We start from the raw sequence: 20,226 nt of genomic DNA on the forward strand, positions 1-20,226 counted from the left end.
AACCTGGGCAATAGAGTGAGACTCTGTCTGAAAAAAAAAAAAGAAAGAAAAATAGCTATATTAAATGAAGTCAAATGGTCATCTCCACTCATGGCCACCAGAAATAGGATCCTCGCTCTAACAAGAAAGTGACCTTTAAACTCTTCTATCATTATTTTTCAAAATATATTTCAGTTCAGAAAAACACACTTGAATTTTCTTAACACAAAAATGTTTTTTCCACCAAGTCAAAAATAGCATTTTTAAGGAAATGGAATATTTGACTGTTGAATATACACTTGGAAAATTTTAGGCTATACCTTTGAATTTAAGAAATTAAAACTGTTGGCATGTCCTTGAGGAAGTCTTGAGCTCCAGAAGCAAAGTGGAAAAGGTTACGCAGTGTTTATGACCAAGTGTCTGAGGCCTGGACCTTCTACTAGTAGCTTATCTTCACGTAGTGCTATGGGGAAAATTAAAGGGGAAAACAGTCACAAATGGTAATTTGCTGGCATAATTACCATGCTGCCTGGCTATGCCTTTCAAAATTACTAGACCAAATGTGCATGGAGAGAAATTGACCACAGGGTAAACCTAATTGTGTTTTATAAAGGAGGTGCAGTAAAGTGAGCTACAATCTGAGGAGAGAGGAGAAATGTCCCAATGCAGTGAATCTCAGAGTCCCTGAGACCCTTTCAGGAGATCTGCAAGGTAAGAACTCTCTTAAAACACTAAGACTTTTTTTTTGGTTTTTTGTTTTGTTTTTGAGACAGAGCCTCACTCTGTTGCCCAGGCTAGAGTGCTGTGGCATAAACTTAGCTCACAGCAACCTCAAACTCCTGGGCTCGAGTGATCCTCCTGTCTCAGCCTCCCGAGTAGCTGGGACTACAGGCACATGCCACCATGCCCGGCTAATTTTTTCTATTTTTAGTAGAGATGGAGGTCTTGCTCTTGCTGAGGTTGGTCTCAAACTCCTAACCTCAAGTGATGTTCTTGCCTTGGCCTCCCAGAGTGCTAGGATGACAGCATGAGCCACCACGCTCAGCCAACACTAAGACATTATTTGCCTTATTTGGTCTGATGCTTTCACAAGTGTACAGTTGAGTTTTCCAACTGTGATAGTGCAACAGATTACATGCAGCAGCAGAGGTGAAAATCCGATTGCCTTCTATTAAGCCAGCCATTAAAGAGATTGCAAAAATGTAAAACAATGCAACTTTCCTCATTAAATTATTGTCTGGGGGAAAAAATATGAAAAATATGTCACTTATGTTAATATGTGATGAGTTTATTGTTATTTTTAGCTGAAATAAATATTTTCAAAAGTTCTTCATTTTAATGTCTAATATGGAAAATATTAGTAGATAAAATCAATGCTGGTAAACCAGATCTCCAGAAAAAGACAAAAAGCCCTGATTTGTAGCATTTGCCAATTTCCAGGGTGTAAATACTCCTTCCATTGACAGCTTAAAGTTCCAAATAGTTTAACAGTTGGCTTGAAAAATTCCTTAATATTGATTGAATTCTTGTGAGTGGATACAAGTGGACTCCAGCACACCACTGGATATAGCCCACATAAACAAAGGCTCTCTGTGGTCCTCAAGAAGTTTGAGAACCACTGCTCTTATGGAAGATTTGCCAACTTTATTGACTTAAAAGAAGACAGAGAAACTGGTAATGATTGTAAAGCCAACAGTGGTAAACAGTTGGCTCACAGCTGCAGGCCACCACATTGGGTCTCTAGCTGTTTCACACCTAAGGGGATCTATGTCTTAAAGCAGTAGCAACTGATTTAAGTCACCAGGTAGGGTGTGGCCCACAGATCGGAAACCTCTGTGTGAGATCTGGTTTCCAGCCAGCTGCTGTGCAAACGGAAGAGAGAGGCTCTTGCTGAGCAAAATTCCAGGCCATCAGACCAAGAGACAGTTCAAAACAGCAGTAGATTCTAGCTGTGGCAGCATCCCTATAAAGTGAAAATCGAGCTCTGAGTTTGTTGTCACAGGGACTGTTGACTGCTCGCTGGTCTCTGGAAATACATGGAAAACCAGAGGTCAGATTCAGTAGCATCGTGAAATTCAGAGAACACAGCATGTATGGTTTCGACCCAGCTGGCTGTGTGTTCCTCATTTCAGGAAATGACTCATAAGCATTAGGGAGATTAGCTTTGAAAGTTCATCTATAGTAATCTGAAGACATTGGGCGGGGGCGGGGCCAGTCTGTCTGTTTTGCCCATCGTAATGACCGGTCATTTTAGCATGCTGCTGTGTGACCCATCCAGGGAAGTGAACACATTACCAAGGGTGAGATTGCCAACACTGAGATGCATTTATGGGCAAGACTACAATTATTTTGTGTGTGTGTCTGTTGTTTTGTTTCTTATCCTGAGATCCTAGTTACTCTTGAAACTGACATAGTTACTCTTGAAAAAAATAAAATAAGGCAAATATATCCCTGTCCTCCAGGAGCTAACTGGTGTTTGGATTTAATCATAATACATAATGTCTAGAAGAAACATAGAATTTGAAGACTTCAGATTTAGAATTTTATCAGCTCTGCCTTGTAACAAGGAAGTTAGAGAAACGTTAAGTCAGTTCTCAACTCTGGCTGCACGTGGAGTCACTGGAGGGCGTCTAAACAATCCCAGTGCCAACCCCTACACTCTACCAATATGAGTCAGAATCTCTGCGGCTGGGGCCTGGGCATCCCTATTGTTTTCAAGCTCCTCAGAAGATTCTAATGTGTAAGCCAGGGTTGATATCACCACTGTAAGAAAGTGCTTCTCTGGCCTGGTGCTGTGGCTCACGCCTGTAATCCTCGCACTCTGGGAGTCCGAGGTGGGAGGATCACTTGAGCTCAGGAGTTCTAGCCTGAACAAAAGTGAGATCCCGTCTCTACCAAAAAGAAAAGGGGGAAAAAAAAAAAAAAACTCAACCAGACATTGAGGCCTGGGCCTGAGCCTGTAGTCCCAGCTACTCGGGAGGCTGAGGCAGAAGGATCTCTTGAGCCCAGGAGTTGGAGGCTGCAGTGAGCTACAATGATGATGACACCACTGCACTCTAGGCAGGGTGGTAGAGTGAGACTCTGTCTCAACAAAAACAAACAAGGTAACTAAGCACTGCTCCTCACAACCCTCCACCCCTTTAAAAGAAAAAGGAGGAAAACAAGAAAAAGAAAGTGCTTCTCAAATTTAACATGCATACAAATCACCCGGGGATCTTGTTAAACTGCAGACTTTGATGGGACAGCTTTGAGGTGGCATTTGCATATCTAACAGCTTCCCAGGTAATGAATGTTGAAGTTGCTCCTTTTTGGACCATACTTTAAGTAGCAGGGCCCTAAGGGATAGATTGAGGCAAAATTTGGCTAGTTTGGAGGTCCAGAGATCCAGAATACTAAATTCTCATATCCTTAAAATCATTTTCCAGGGCAATTTTTTTATTCAGATAAAATTGGGGCAATTTTTAATGCAGTGGCAGCATAGATGATTAGTTAAAATTTGTTTTAGGTGACATCTATCTTTCCGTATGCTTTTTCTCCCCTCTTAGGTTCTTTCCTAGGGGAAAAGATAGCTTAAAAGGCTCTAATCTCATACATAAAACCATTTCACAAGACACAAGGGGTTTAGAGTGGCGACTCCCATTTTTTTTTTAAAGATAGCGGCAGCGCCTGGTTACCAGAAAGCAGATGTAGATACGTTTCTTGTCTCTGCCTCTGGCTGAAAAATGGTGACCTCAGGGACATACTGGGGTGCCAGTTAGCATCAGGAGCTTCAATCTTGATGGTGCTGGAATGAAGAGTTTTGCAAACCCTAAGGCTAATGAGTCAGCCCGGGGATCATTGTCAGAGAATCAATGTCTCCACTGCACCCGGGGCAAAATGAACATTTTGGAACTCAACTCTGGGAACACATACACATACAATAAACCTGGGGTAAGTGCTTCATTATAGAAGCTCTCTTACAAATTGTTGAAAAAAAATACTAAATATGAAAGAGAAACTATAACTTGTTAGCCAACATATGGAAAAAAAGTTATACTTCAGCAATAATCAGATAGCTGTAATTTCAAACAAGATAACACTCTTATCCAATTAGCAATGATTTTTTTTCTATCATGGCTATAAAGAGCTCCCTAATAAACAGCTCTCCAATAAACAGCTCCCTAATAAATACTATAGAAGGAATGAAGGAAAGAAGGAAAATAATATAAATACAAGCAAGCAAGGGTAAGATAATGTTGGTGGACGTGCTTTAGGAAAGCAATTTGATAAAATGCCATCACCGTTAAATGTTCATAACCTTTGACCCAGTTGAATGGCTTCTGGGAATCTATCCTCAAGAAATAATTATAAACAACAAAGGCCAGGCATGGTGGCTCATGCCTGTAATGCCAGCACTTTGGGAGGCAGAGGAGGGAGGATCTCTTGCGCCCAGGAGTTCAAGGCTGCAGTGAGCTATGATCCAGCCTAGGCGACAGAGTGAGACCCCATCTATAAATTAAAAAAAAAAAAAAAAAGAAATAGATTTCTAGCTGTTGATAGCCTTATTTGCATATTGGCAAAAGACTAGAAACCCTCTAAGATATTCAGTCCTAGCCAACTTCTCCAGAGACTATCATACCCATTAAAAATTAAGCTTATTAAGTATAGTTAATGGCACAGAGAAGTACTTACAATATTTAATTTTTAAAAAGTAAGATGCAATGATATGTTTGCAGTATGAAACCAACAAGATGGGTGAAATATAGATCGAAATGGGGGGCAAAAGCTAATGGGAAATATACCAAGACTTTTAAACTTGCATTTGGAGATTGGGGCTATTTTCTTCCTTTTAAGTATTTCCTACTTCTTTCCTGAATGCAGACTACTTCTCTGACAGAAAAACAACCCACATTAAAACAAAAGTCAAATAATCAAAAAAAAAAAAAAGCTTTTCCGAGCATCTTCTAGCCACCATTAGTATTTCACACCTCACTATGTTATTCATGCAGCAGACAAAAGTGTTAGAAAAGTCTATGATTCTACACCTACATTTCACATCTTTAAGATTCTTCCAAAGCTAACTGTGGAACCTTGAAATTCTCAAAAACATAAAAATGCCCTTAGCTAGACTTTGAAGCCAGAAATATCTTTGTTTGTCCCCAATAGCTACCAGAACATTCAGTACCGCATTCTGTTGACATACACAACCAGAGTTTGACTTTTTACTCTGCTAGACTTCATACTTATGCCAAAAGGGATACTCATTTATTTTCTTCTGGAATTGATCTTTCCTCGTCAAGCAGCACACATAATTTTCTCAAAACAAAATAACTTTATTTTGACTGATTTTATTGCATAATTATTTTAGGCCTCTTATTCTTAAAATTAATTTATGTGTATAACCCACATCCTATTAAATATTATCCAATTATTTGAAAAATCTGATTAATTCTTCCATAAGCTCTTTTTTAAAAATACTGCAGCTTGCTTTCTTTAACGTCTGCATTCTTTGACCCACGTTGTTGGGGCCTTAGTTTCACTCATTCCTTTTCTTATAGTTATCAAATCAAATGGTCTCCCAGTTGGTGAGGCTGAATCAGGGACCAATGGGCTTGTTGTTTTTGTACAATGACAGCAGTTGGAGTGTTTGATAGAGCCACTCAGCAGTGACAACATTCAGTGCTCCTAGAAATGTCCACAAAAGTCTTTTGAGTTGCTTGTTATAATGCAGGTTTCTGGGCTTCATCCTAGACCTACAATTAGAATCTCTGGCATGGGACCTGTACTATCTACATTTTTAACAAGAGCCAGGGGTAATTCTTATGCACACCAAACTTTGAGGACCATGGAACTAGGGTTTAAAAGAAATCTCTTGGCTGGCACAGTGACGCACGCCTGTAATCCCAGCACTCTGGCGGTGCCGAGGCAGGAGGATCCCTTGAGCTGAGGAGTTTGAGGTTGCTGTGAGCTATGACAAGGCCACTGCACTCCAGCCTGGGGAGCAGAGCGAGAACCTATGGCAAAAAAAAAAGAAGAAGAAGAAGAAGAAATCTCTGACCTAAAATATATATATTGTGGTCAGCAAAAGGAAGCCACAGTTTATCTGTTAAGATGCGGATGTTTTTCAGAATTGACTTGTAGATTATCATGTCCCTTTCTGAACTTACTGGAGTATTAATATTCTCTAGATATATCCCCCTAGATGTTGGTCCTAAATATCTGACTGTATCCACTGAAAGATTTAGCCTTACAAGCCACTGTCTCTGTCGTTTACTCTGCCTTGTCTTTTCCTCTCCTCTAGAGAGACAAGTCACTGTAACATTTGTATTCTATTTTTTTTGAATGGTAACATTCGTATGGTTCAAATTTCAAAAGAGCCAAAGGATACACAGTGAAAATCTCTCTCACATCCTTGTCATCTCCTCAAACGCAGCCACAGTTAACAGCTTCTGGACTATGGTGTTGGAAATATATTTTTTTTAATCTGGAAACTCAATATCACTTTGGGGAGAGGCAAAAAGGAGAGTATTCAATAGGCCATTTTATTTTTAAATTATATATTTGAGTTTTAAAAACTCCTTTTGACATAAAGGTATCAGTCAGGTATTGCGGCCCAACAGGGGCATGTCACAACAGGCATTTGTCGCTGGTGCTCTGGGGGAGCCGGCTAGGTCGTCCTGCTGACACGTCTGGGGATCTACTAGCTGGCTTAGGAAGGCCTGGCCTGGGACGGCTGGGGTGATGTAACTGCTCCATGCCTCTCACCAGCAAGCACGCTAATCCTGGCACGTTCCCACGGCGACGGCAGAGGCGCCAGAGATAAAAGGACGCATGCTGGACATCTCGGGGTGTGAGATCAGAACTGGCACGTTCTCACTACAGTCACATTCTACTGACCAAAGCAAGACACGGGCCATTCAGATTCAAGGGGGTGGAAAAATAGACATGGCCTTGTAGTGAAAGGAATTTCAAAGCCACATGGCTAAGCCATGGCTAAAAGGAGTGATGAAGAATTGAGACCATCACCGAAATCTACCATACATAATGACTGAAAAATCACAATAATATTATTAATATAGTACTTGGCTTGGTGTTCAAGTACTATACTTATATAAAATCACGTCCATGTTTGTTTGTTTGTTTGTTTGTTTGTTTTTGAGGCAGAGTCTCACTCTGTCACCCTGGCTAGAGTGCCGTGGGGTCAGCCTAGCTCACAGCAACCTCAAACTCCTGGGCTCAAGCGATCCTCCTGCCTCAGCCTCCCGAGTAGCTGGGACTACAGGCTTGCGCCACCATGCCCAGCTAATTTTTTTTATATATATATTTTAGTTGTCCATATAATTTCTTTCTTTTCTTTTCTTTTTTTTTTTTTTTTTGGTAGAGACAGGGTCTTGCTCTTGCTCAGGCTGGTCTCGAACTCTTGAGCTCAAACAATCCACCCGCCTCAGCCTCCCAAGTGCTATGATTACAGGTGTGAGCCACCACGCCCAGCCCACATCCATGATTTTTGAAGATTGTTTAGTCGCTGAAATTTTTTTTTTTTTTTTTTTGAGACAGAGTCTTGCTCTGTTGCCCAGGCTAGAGTGAGTGCCGTGGCATCAGCCTAGCTCACAGCAACCTCAAACTCCTGGGCTTAAGCGATCCTACCGCCTCAGCCTCGCGGGTAGCTGGGACTACAGGCATGCGCCACCATGCCCGGCTAATTTTTTCTATATATATTTTAGTTGGCCAGATAATTTCTTTCTATTTTTTTAGTAGAGACGGGGGTCTCACTCTTGCTCAGGCTGGTCTCGAACTCCTGACCTTGAGCAATCCACCCACCTAGGCCTCCCAGAGTGCTAGGATTACAGGCGTGAGCCACCACGCCTGGCCTGAAATATTTTTTAATGCCACAGGATTGTGAAACATCTCAAAGGCCTGGGACCTAGACTCAGCTCCGTAAGCACATGCTTTTCCACTGTCACATGTGACATGAGGAAAAGATGAGCACTGACTGGGAGAGTATTTGAGGAAACGGGAAATATAACGCTTTAAGTGCTACCCCAGGAGAGTGGCATTTTAATTAAAGATTTCCTCTTAAATATCTGACTTTCTCCGGCAGGGGTGCTGATGTACTAACAAGCCACTTGCAAAAAAACAGTGTGATCAAGTACAATTTTCATCCTTCTGTGTCAACATGTTTTCTGAGATTATTTTTAGTGTTCTAGTACTGATTCGCATCTTTGGCGTTTTAAAATGAGAACAGTCATGCTCACAAAGTGACCCTTAAGAAAGGTTTATGTAACAAATGTCAGGGGTGATAACTGGTTTCTGCTTTCCATTTAACTTAATTTCAATTGCCATTTTACTTATTTTAGTAAATAAACTGTTTCTCAAGATAAAACTGCCTCAGATGCTATCAGTAGCCTCATCCCGAGTTTTAGAAAATAACCTTTTAACTGGAATTTTCAAATATTGTAATATGCATGTAGAATTACTTAGACATTGAACGTTTCTTGGCCCAGCCACATTTAGTCCTATTGGTTGATATGCAGTAACTGGAAAATGGAGCACTTCTCTCTGAGAGAAAGCGAGAAGTTAGACTTGGGTGACATTCAGCGATCAGGCCGTAATACGATGAGTCTTTGCATGCACGGAGCAAGTTGGAATCTGTTTTATAAGTTTGAAGATAAGATTTGGGCACACACTAGCTGCTGCGGTTTGAGTCTGTTCCCACCAAAACTCATGCTGGAATTTAATCCTCAATTCAGTGGTGTTGGGAGGTGGGTCCTAGTGGGAGGTGTTTGGGTCATGGGGGTGGATCCCTCCTGAGCGGCTTGGTGCTGTTCTGGTAGTGAGTGAGTTCTCGCTCTGGTGAGATTGGGTTAGTTCTCTTGGGAATGTTCCCTTGAGAATAGGTTGTTACAAAGCCAGGACACCCCTGGGGTTCTCTCCTCTTCCCATGTGTCTGCTTCCCCCTTGACCTTTTCTGCCAAGTTATGACACAACACAAAAGCCCTCAGCAGAAGCCAAGCAACTGTTGGCACCGTGCTTCCTGAACTTCCCAGCCTGTGGGCTAAGTAAACCCCTTTTCTGTATAAATGATCCAGCCTCAGGTGCTCTGTCATAGCAACACAAAACAGACTAAGACACTAGCGTTGATGGGATGGGTCTTTCCTTTGTAAACTGTTGCCCACGGACATCAGCACTCTCCGTGTTCTGAGATGCATAAACCTTTGTACAGCATTGTCTATACGAGACAGTGCTGTATAATTTCTCTTCTCCCTTTGTCCTTTCCCTTTGTATTTATCACTGGTACCTATAGGCATAGTCGTAGGAACTGGTGGCCTTCTGAGCTCAGCCGGAAGAAGCCAGAGAGATTTTCAGATGGGAGGACACCCTGACATGAACGGGAAGCAACTGGAACTCTCATACAGCGCTGGTGTGAATGTAAAATGACTCAACCTCTTTGGCAAAAAGTTTGGCAGTTTCTCATAAAGTTAAGCATCACCTACCTTATGGCATTACAATTCTTCTCTTAGGTAATTGCTCAAGAAAAATGAAAACATACTCCACACAAACATTTACACAACAATGTTTACAATAGCTTTTGTCCATAACAGCTAAAAACTGTAAACAACCCAAATGTCTATGAATAGATGAATGGGTAAAAAAACTGATGTATCCACATACTGGAAGGCTACCCAGCAATAAAAAGGAACAAATCACTGATATAGTCACCATATGGATGAATCTCAGACATAGTATGCTGCTGTGAAAGAAGCCAGGTGCAAAGGATTTCCATTTATATGGAAATCTAGAAAATGCAAACTAATCTATAGAGACAGAAGCAGATCAGAGGTTGTCCGGAGTTGGGGTGGAGAGAAGTGACTACGAAGGGTCCATAAGGGGTGATAGAAATGTTATGCATTTTGATTGTGGTGGTGGTTACATGACTGTGTACATTTGTCAAAATCTATTGAACTTAAAATGGGTACAGGTTATCATACATAAATTACACTTCAATAAAATGAAAGTTTTTAAAAAGAAAGACTCAACATCACCAATTGTTAGGGCAATGCAAATTAAAACCATATTAAGATACCACATCACACCCATTAAGATAGCTATTATCAAAAAAACAGAAAATAACACGTGTTGACAAGGATGTAGAGAAATGAAACTCATGCATTGTTGGTGGGAATGTAAAATGATTCAGCCTCTATAGAAAACAGTATGATGGTTCCTCAAAAAATTAAACATACAATTACTATATGATCCAGAAATTCCACTCCTAGGTATACATCCAAAAGAATTGAAAGCAGGGACTCAAACAGGTATTTGTATGCCCACGTTCATAACAGCGTGATTCACAATAGCCAAATGGTGGAAACAATCCAAATGTGTGAGAATGAGTGAATGGATAAACAGAATGTGGTATACTCATACCGTGGAATATTATTCAGCCTTAAAAAGGAATGAAATTCTGAGACCTGCTACAACACAGATGAACCTTGAAGATGTATGCTAAGTGAAATAAGCTAGACACAAAAGGATAGATATTGCATGATTTCACTTGTATGTGGTACCTAGAATAGTAAAATTCATAGAGACAGAAAGTAGAAGCTGGGCAGCGGTGAGCACCCTGAGCCTCCACCTGCCTCCCCTCCTCTGCTCTGCCAACGCCTCTGTGGCCACACTTGCTGGGTCTCGGGGATGAACAGCCCTTAGACCATTTAGGAAAATAGAGACATCATTGATAACATCATTACCAGGGCAGCGAATTATCAAGTAGGACAATGTACTACAGACTTCTATTTAGATATCAAAGGTTTCTTTCACGAGCCATGGCAATAATTTCTGAAATCAGAATATCTCATAAACTCCCTTGTTCAAATAATCGAAACCGAAGTTGGTAATAGGTATGAATAATCATTAAGTGTCTACACTGAACAGGAGAGCAAGGTAGATTCTCTGTAAGAGACAGAGAAGGAAACAGTGGTTACCATGGGTAGGGGTGGGGGAAGAGGAAACGGAGAGGTGTAGGTCAAAGGATACACAATTGTAGACATGTAGGAAGAACAAGTCTAGCAATCTAATGTACAACATGAGGAGAAAATCAATAATATTGTATTGTGTTAGGGATTTTTATTAAATCAGATTTTAGCTGCCCTAGTTACCCATGCAAAAAAGTAACTATATGAGTTGGTAGATATGTTAATCTGCTTCACTACTGTAACCATTTTACTATCTATATGTATGCCATTACATCATGTTGTAAACCTTAAATATACACAATAAAATTCATTTTTAAAAAAAGATTGCTTCTTTGTGAATGGTGTTAATTTGACATTTTATGGGTTACTGTTCTTGAAATTAGTTTGAAAACATAAAATCGGTATCTCTTTCTCTACAGAGAAGAGGAAATATCATCTTGTTGTTATCTTTCTGAGATTCCTTTTATTTTAAAGTTTAGGCCTGCAGAATGTCATTAGATTAATTCATAAGAAAGAGTGAGTCGAACGAGCTCAAATTTTATTAGGAGAAATTGACAAAGAGCAGGGGAGGATTTCATTTCATAATAATGGAATAGGGGATAGACAATGTTCTATGTAATTTAGGTGATTACTTTGTTCTGGAACAAAGTCATCAGTCATATTGAAGGTCAGGAGTCAAAGCTACTGCCTGCAGCTGAGCCACTAACGCAGCAGTGGCCACTCTGGACAGGAGAGAAGGCGTGGCCACTCCCGGGCAAGGTGAGCCTTATTACCAGCCACCCACACAACCCACCCACGGGAGCTACGCCTTTCAGCAGGGAAGACAGCGAGGAGACATGGACAGGGCAGTGTGCAAAAACGCTACCACACCTCAAGCCAAAATAACTTCCCTAGCTCTTACAGAGCCCACTCACTCCAGAAGAAAGGTAGGAATCATCTTCAGAACAGAGTCTATTCACTTAGACTTTGCTCCATGTAAAGCCCCTTGTGTTTCAAGCTTGCTTCTCTGGTTTCCACTGCAAAGCCTCAGTGCTTTCTAGGTTGCGGCTGGAAAATGGGGGTAAAGGTCGATAATGAATATTTTTGTTCATCTGAGTGGGCCCTGGGGGCATTACCACATCACAGTTCTGAACAACAATATGTGTTCGTCCTGATGATTCTTAGTCACCCAAAAAGGTTAAATTTTGTCTGTTAGGTAAGGCAGTGAAGTAAATAGTTCATTATGCATTCACTCTTTTTATTCAGTGACTGTATTTGTTTACCAAACTGAATCTACCGTCTTGGTCTGTTTTGTGTTGCTGTGACAGAATTCCTGAGACTGGGTAATTTATAAAGAGAAGAGGTTTATTTGGCTCGTGATTCTGGTAGCTAGAAAGTTCAGGATGAGGACGCTGCATCTGGTGAGGGTCTCAGCTGCTTCAACTCTTGGTGGAGACAGAAGGGGAAAGGGCTGTGCAAAGAAATCCCGTGGTGAGAGAGAAAGCTCGAGAGAGAAACTGAGGCAGCCAGGCTATTTTTAACAACCTGAGAGAGAGAGAACGCACTCGCCCACCACCATGGGAGGGAATTAATCTGTTCATGAGGCATCTGCCCCGTCACCGAACACCCCCTTCCACACTGCTGCCCTGGGGATCACATTTCAACATGAGTTTGGGTGGAGACAAACCACAGCATCTACCAGGGGTCAGGCACAAAGAACGACCCTAGGCAGATACAAAAAAAGGCAAGACATGATTCTGCACCTGAAAACTCTAGTGGAAAACAAAGATACGTAAATCAGCTCATCAACAGCACAACAAATGCAATTATAGAGAGGGAAAGGACAGTTTCTATAGGAGCTCTGAGGACTTGGGTTGCTGTCTAGGGTAGTAATCCTCGACCCTGGCTGGCCATTTGTACCACCTGGGGAAGATGTAGATCTTTAAAAAGAGAATAAAGGATGCCTGGACCGCAGCACAGATGAATGGAATTAGAAACTCTGAGGATAGAATTCAGGTATCGTTGTTTTCTTTTCTTTTTTTTTTTTTTAAATTTCAGAGTATTACGGGGAGCTATCATTATTTTAAAAAAGTTCTCCTGCACATCCACAAAATGGAATATTATTCAGCCATAAAAAGAAAGTAATTGCTGATACATGCTACAATGTAGATGAACCTTAAAAGCATTATGCTAAGTTAAAAGAAGTCAGACACATATTTTATGATTCCATTTCCATGAAGTGTTCAGAATAGGCAAATCCATAGAGACAGAAAGCAGATTAGCAGGGGGAGGGTAACAGGGAGTGACTGCTAATGGGCATGGGGCTTCTTTTGGGATCATGGAAACATTCTGGAATTAGTTGTCGGTGATGGTTGCACAACATTGTGAATACACTAAAAACCACTGAATTATACACGTTAGTGAATTTTATATTATGTGAATAATAATAAAATTACAAAAGAAAAACGTTCCCAAGGGATTTGGGTGCACAGCCGTGGTTGAGGCCCACTAATCTGGAAGATGACTGGGAAATCCGAGCGACTGATTTTTCCTTTTGCCTCTGGCTCCAGCGGGGCTCTCTACAGCACTGTCACTGATCCTGTCTCTATTTAAAATTCTGATTTTTTGTTCGCAGATTTTCCGTGCATTACTTTTGATTTTTCACAATAGTATAAGAATGCATTAATGCATTCGTTACCGTCATTGCTGGGCCTTCAGCACTCCCTTCGGTTTTTACACCCCATCCCCACCGTGGGGCTGACGGTCATGGGTTCAGGGAGTCATCAGCACTGAGAGAGAATGCAGAGCAAGACAGAGAACAGCAGGGCCAGCCTTTGGGGACATTTGCATCTAAGTGTCAGTAGAAGAAAAAAGAGTCTACAAAGGGGACCCTAGTCAGCGAGGAAGGAGGAAAACCAGAAGAAAGTGGTGTGATAAGGACCAAGGAGGAGGTTTCCAAGGGAGGCTGCCAGACATGCTGGAGAGCTCAGACAGGAAGTCACCCAGGAAGAGGCACCGGATTGCCCCAGGGGCCTGGGGTGCGAGGACCCAGGGGCCCCGGGGAACAGCAGCATGGCAGGTAGCAATGGAGAGGCCTGGATGGGACCTGGAGCTGAGGAGGTGGGCAGCTCCTGGTCCCCTACCTGCAGGGAAGGAGCGAGGTGCTGGGGAAAGAGACAGAGTTCAGATTGCTGTGTCGTAGAGGAGGAGAAAGCTTCAAACAGGTTTGTGGAAAGAAAAGGCATGAAGACCAGAACAGAAGGGAGTATTGAAGAAGTGAGAGAATCAGGAGGACGGCCGCTGCTTCTGACGGGGAAAGATAAAAACTGAGGAGAATAAATACAGCATCAACCTGAGGAAGAGATGATCTGCCCTGTGCCCTCCCTCAAATGAACCCCCCACAAGCCTGAGCCCTGGGAAATGCGGCAGACGCCCAGCTCTCCCCTTCCCAGCCCATTCCTCACTGCAGGGAGGCAGTAGCATTTCTCTGCTGGGGTGACAGCGGCGTGGTGGGGGAGGGGCTGTGGAGCGCTTTGGACCAGGAATCACGGACGAAGAGTGGCTGGAAACAGTCCTTGTGACTGTTCTCCCAGTGCATTAAGAAAGAAACTCCAGCGCAGGAATTTCCGATAGGATTGATTCCTGGGTGGGGATTAGCAAGGCCAGGGCACTGGGAGGTCCAGGCGTGAGAAAACGGAGGGGGTTGGTGAGAGTGGCTGAGAAATGGTTGCCAAGGAGTCCGAGCAGGGCGGAGAAGGAAATGGAGCCGGAGAGGTGGCAGCCAGGAAGCTGGCAGGCAGGGGCAAGGGACACAGGGTGTAACTGCAGGTCAGCAGGAGAACACAAAGCAAAAGAAAAGACCTGGGGGCAAAAGGAAGAGCGCCAAGCATCAGAGTGGAGCTGTTGGGGCCATGCCAAGGTGACCACTGTGGCCATCGGAGTGGGTTATTAAGAGCCAGCAGCAGAGGAGAAGCCACACAGCTGTCAGGCTCGGTAGGTGCACCGCGCACGTGAGAGGCAGTGTGGGTAGTGGTTAAACACGCTCTGCACCCCTGGGGACCACCGTGAATTTCGTCTCCATCTCCACTAGCTCTGTCTTTAGGGACACTGAAGTTCCCTGACCTTTGGTTTCCTAACTTGCAAAATGAGGAGGATATTATACCTGCACTCACCACACGGTTGAAGGACTAAAGTGAGAAGATATTGGTAAAACCTTCATCACAGCGCCTGGCAGACAAGACACAATAAATACTGCTCTTTTGACTGTTAGTGCCCAACAGAATAAGAATCGCCAGACAAAATTTCCTGAAAGGATACCTAAGAAAGCTTTGGTGGATGTTTGTGGTTACCAGGCCAAGGTTCATTCTTCTCTTTTCTCTCCCTGACAGTTCTCTAATTTGCATCACATTTTATGAAGTTGCTATCTCCTCCCCTAGCAGCCTGTGTGTTTCAAGCAAGGCTGACCTCATCCCCAGATGCAGCAATGGGCCCGATAAGTCAGAGTAATCCAGTCCCCTGGGCCCAGGGGTTATTCAGAACTGGGCATGTGCCCTAATTCAGCTGATGAGACACAGAGGAAGTATCCTAGAAACTTCTGGGGGAAAATCTCCTGGATTTTAAGAGAAAGAGATGTCCTCTCTTCTTCCAGATGTTGCATTATGTGGATGTGAAGGCTGTACTTTCAGAGCTTTCTTCCAATTTCATCTTTTCAAACACCGAATCTAGTTACAATCATGCTTGTCTTCAAGCCTCACAGCTTCCAATAAGCACAAAGAGCCTGAGGATTTCCATATCTTGGTGCCCCACAAGCCCAAGGACAGAGACAGGAGCTATGTGGAATGAATACATGAGTTGGTATTTTCATTAATTCCAAACAAAAAGAAAGGTGAGGAGTGAGGGCCAGTGTGTGGGTTTAGATTCATGGTGGGTGTCTGGTGATGAACACCAGCATCGCGCTCTGCCCTCTGCTCTCTCCTCAGTGCAGCCCACGGGCTTCCTTCTCCAGCTCCAACTGACAGCAGTAGTGACACTGCCAAGTCGCCACAAGATGGCCAGTGCACGGCCTCTGCCGGAATCAGCCACCACCTAGGGCAGGGTCCTCTTTCACAGGGAGGTTTTAACAACTCAAGGCCACATAAAACCAGTTAGTGACAGAGGTGGCCAGTGGCGACATGCCAGCAGGCTCTTGGTCGAATGTTATTTGCTCTATTCCACATTTCTCTTGTAAATAAAACTGGGCCTGTTTTCAAAGAAGCTGATCCACCGTCTGGTTGACTGCAGGATTTCTACCAGAATTGTTTTTCAAGATCTTTCTTAAATGGTATTTTAAAACTATACTTTCAAAATTTTTTTAAAATGTAAAATGCAAGAATTTGAGCAAATAAAACACTCCTAGGGGTCACATATTTTTATGTTCTTAGAGTAATTCTGAGTGGTTTCATTTTTTAGACCTCACTAAGGGAAATATCCCTCTGCCTATAGAAGCAGAGGACCACATATTGTGCACGTGTGTGCCTGTGTGTGTATTGTGCATGCGTGTGTATTGTGCCTGTGTGTGTATTGTGCCTGCGTGTGTATTGTGCCTGTGTGTGTATTGTGCATGCGTGTGTATTGTGCCTGTGTGTGTATTGTGCATGCATGTGTATTGTGCATGTGTGTGTATTGTGCATGCGTGTGTATTGTGCATGCGTGTGCATGCTATATTTGAGTGCTATCTGCCTAAGGATCTCTGTAGGCCCACAATTGAGGTCATCAAGGTAGCTGGTGTCAGAATGACCTAGAGGTCAGCACATCTCACTCTACTTCAGAGGTAAAGGGTTTAAAGTAAGATCAAGGACTACTCACTAAACAATGTGACTTATTTCACCTTCCTTCCTTCCTTCCTCCACTAAGACTTAGTAAAACCACCTTGAAGGAAGGAAGGAAAGAAAGGAGGGAGGGAGGGAGGGAAAGAGAGAAGGAGGATAGTAACTTCTGTTGGGTTGGGAATATAAATGCCTAACAGATAAAACCTGGGTCTGTAGGTTTAGTGTTTCTTGGTTTTGGGGTTTTAAAATTATTATTATGTATTTTTAATTGACAAATGAGTATTGTATATATTTATGGGGCATAACATGGTGTTTGAGGGTTTTCTATATATAAGACCATGTTGTCTATAAATGGATCCAATTTTACTTTTTCCTCTTCAATTTGTATGCCTTTTATTTCTTTGTCTTACTTAATTGCTCTGGCTAGGACTTTTAGCACTATGTTGAACAGAAGTAGCAAGAGTAGGCATCCTTGTCTTGTTCCTGATCTTAGAAAAAAAAAAGGCCTCAACTTTTCACCATTGAATATGATGTTAATTGTGAGCTTGTCATATATGGCTTTTATTATGTTGAGGTACATTCTTTCTATACCTATTTGGTGAGAGCTTTTATCATTAAAGGATGTTGAATTTTGTCAAATGCTTTTTCTGTATCTATTGAGATGATCACATGGCTTTTATTCTTCATTCTGTTAATGCAATGCATCATATTTAGTGACTTATGTATGTTACATATGTTGAACCATCCTTGCATCCCAGGGATAAATCTCACTTGATCATAGTGAATGAATAATGTTTTTTTTTTTTTCTTTGAGATGAGAATCTCGCTATATTGCCCGGTGCTCAGGCTGTACTTGAACCCCTGGGCTCAAGCAATCCTGCCCTAACCTCCTGAGTAGCTAGGACTATAGGCATGCACCACTGCATCCAGCCAAATGATCCTTTTAATGTGCTGTTGATTTTGATTTGCTAGTGTTTTGTTGAGAATTTCTGCATCTGTGTTCATCGGGGATACTGGCCTGTAATTTTCTTTTCTTGTAGTGTCCTTGTTTGGCTCTGGTATCAGGGTAATGCTCGTAAAATGAGTTAGGAAGTATTCCCTCTCTTCAATTTTTTGGAAGAGTTCAAGGAAGATTGGTGTTGTTATTCTTTACATGTTTGGTAAAATTCAGCAGTGCAGCCACCAGGTCCTGGGCTTTACTTTGAAGAGAGATACTTACTACGATTCAATCTCCTTACTTGTTATTGGTCTGTTCTGTAGGTTTGGTTTTATATATAACACTTCACACACTTCACACTTGGTAAACTCTCAAGGTGTCTATTCTTCTGTAAAACAAAGACATGACAAAGCACCAAAAGAACCTCAGATCAGATCTACTTTGTGACATCCACAAAGAACTACCCATCCAGCTATTGTTCCGATTAGCGTGGAACTGATTGCCTGAGTTCTCAATCACTCTCCACCTGATTTGTGATAAGATAAGGAGTGTTTCAGGTTGCACGTCCTACAGACTCAGGCCAAGGGAAAATAGTGTTAACACAGAAAGCTCTGCCAGGGTTCATTTCTAAAGCAATGAGTTTCTATCCCACAAGTTGCCTGTTATTCAAAAGGTCATCTGCTCCAGTCGGAGTCCAAATGGTTTTCAATAAACCACTTTGCAGATGACCTAACTTAGGAAAGAATCTCATGCCCTGGGGGCAGTTTCTTTTGGGGAACATTTGCTTAGCATTTGAATGAACTGGCTTCCTCTGGAGGGCCAGTGGTGTGACCTTGGCCCCTGCTCTGGCACAGACTTTCAGATTGTTCAGGGTGTCAGTCTAAACTTTTTGAGCCCTCTGTCAGGCTCTCAGGAAGGGTGGGCAGGGTCCTGGGCCTCTCTTTACCTCCCTGTAGCACTCATTGTCAAGCACACCTCGCACCCCTACCCCAACACCAGTAAAAAAGACAGGAGGCAAAATTCTTGGCCAAAAGTTCTAAACTGAGAAATTTGCAACTGTTGGCAACTAGCCAAACCTGGATTTGCTTGTTTTCTGGGCCTAAGGGAACAGACAGATTTATGTTCACTTAATTTTCTTTGCTGGTACAAAGTACCTTTTTAGAGTTGGCCTGGAGCCATATTAGAGAATGGATGATTCTTGTCTGAGGACTGCTGTTGTGAATATCAGCTTTAATCAGCTTTAAAATTACCTCTTGTTCAGGTATTAAGACTTGGGCAGTACCTAAGACATCACACAACTGATCAAAATAGAAGAGTGACTGTCCAAAGACCAGCTTTCCCATTCCTCGGAGAAAAGCAGAAGTTTCCAAAAGGAGGAAGACACGTGCATCCCAGAGATATCGAATCCTGGGAAGGGGCAGGTCATTTTCCATTTTCCAGTCTCAGCTGGAGCCCAGAGGGATTTAGCAGAAGCTGATATCAGCTGTCTTCCTTAACCAGCATCTGCCAGAGCTTGTACCTTCCACTGAAAAGAAGTCTTCCTCCTAGACTATTGAAAGAATTTCTTCATCATTCAGCTCAGTTTTTCTTTCCTCTCCAGACAATGCAATGCTCACATTCCTAAAGAAGTGATGTGCTTTTCCATCTCACCCAAACCCTCTGCATGTGCCAATCCTGATTTCTTAATTTATCGGTGAGATCAATAAGGGTTTGAGGGTCTGACCAACTGGAATAGCAGAGGTTCCCTTGCTGGGTCGGGTACAGCTGAGACTGCAATGTTGCCTCTGAACTCCCGGACCAGCATTGCATCCGTCACCAGGTGACTGACACAGTGCACAGAAGGGGTCCTTGCTGCCACTGCTGCTGGGCAGCCCCGGTACATCTCCTGGACAATCCTATTTCCTTTCTCCATCTCAGCTTCCTAAGAAAGACAGGTAATCCATGGAAAATGTAGTGGCTGCATAATTTAGATGTTCAACTTCACTATAGTTCTTTAATAGCAATCTGGTGCCTCACCCTACTTGCAGTGAGGTTGTCTGTCTTTCCTGCCGAGATCCTTTCCTAGAGAGGTCCAGGAATCCCAGGGGTTCAGTCCTGAGGGTGAGCCCTGCTCTGCACTGCTCCTGCCGCTCCTCACCGGCTCCGCACTGGGGCGGGATCAGAGGCGTCTGGAATGTGAGCTGCAGGCTCCGACCAGAACCAGCTCTCCACTCCCCGGTCCCCCTGCACAAGTCCACAGTCTACTCTCTGGAACAGCAGCCCTGCAATGGCAGATTCCCTGCTAAAAAGATTTTAAATCCAATTTAGCAATTTTGATTTAACATGCCAGATGATGTTATTTTTACTGAAACTAAATTTCCACTTCCAGCAGTAATTATCATAGCTAATAAGTTTTGAGCAAGTATTATGCTCCAGGCCAAAAGTATTTCAAATGATTTAGCCCATTTAACCTTACAACCTCTCATTCTACTGAAAAAGACAGTGGGCCTAGAGAAGTTAAATAAATTTCCTAAGGCGACATATCTAAGAGGTGGCCAAGCCAGACTTTGAGCCCAGGAGGTCTGACCCC

This window comes from Eulemur rufifrons, chromosome 17, assembly GCF_041146395.1.
Source record: "Eulemur rufifrons isolate Redbay chromosome 17, OSU_ERuf_1, whole genome shotgun sequence".
Taxonomy (NCBI): Eukaryota; Metazoa; Chordata; class Mammalia; order Primates; family Lemuridae; genus Eulemur; species Eulemur rufifrons.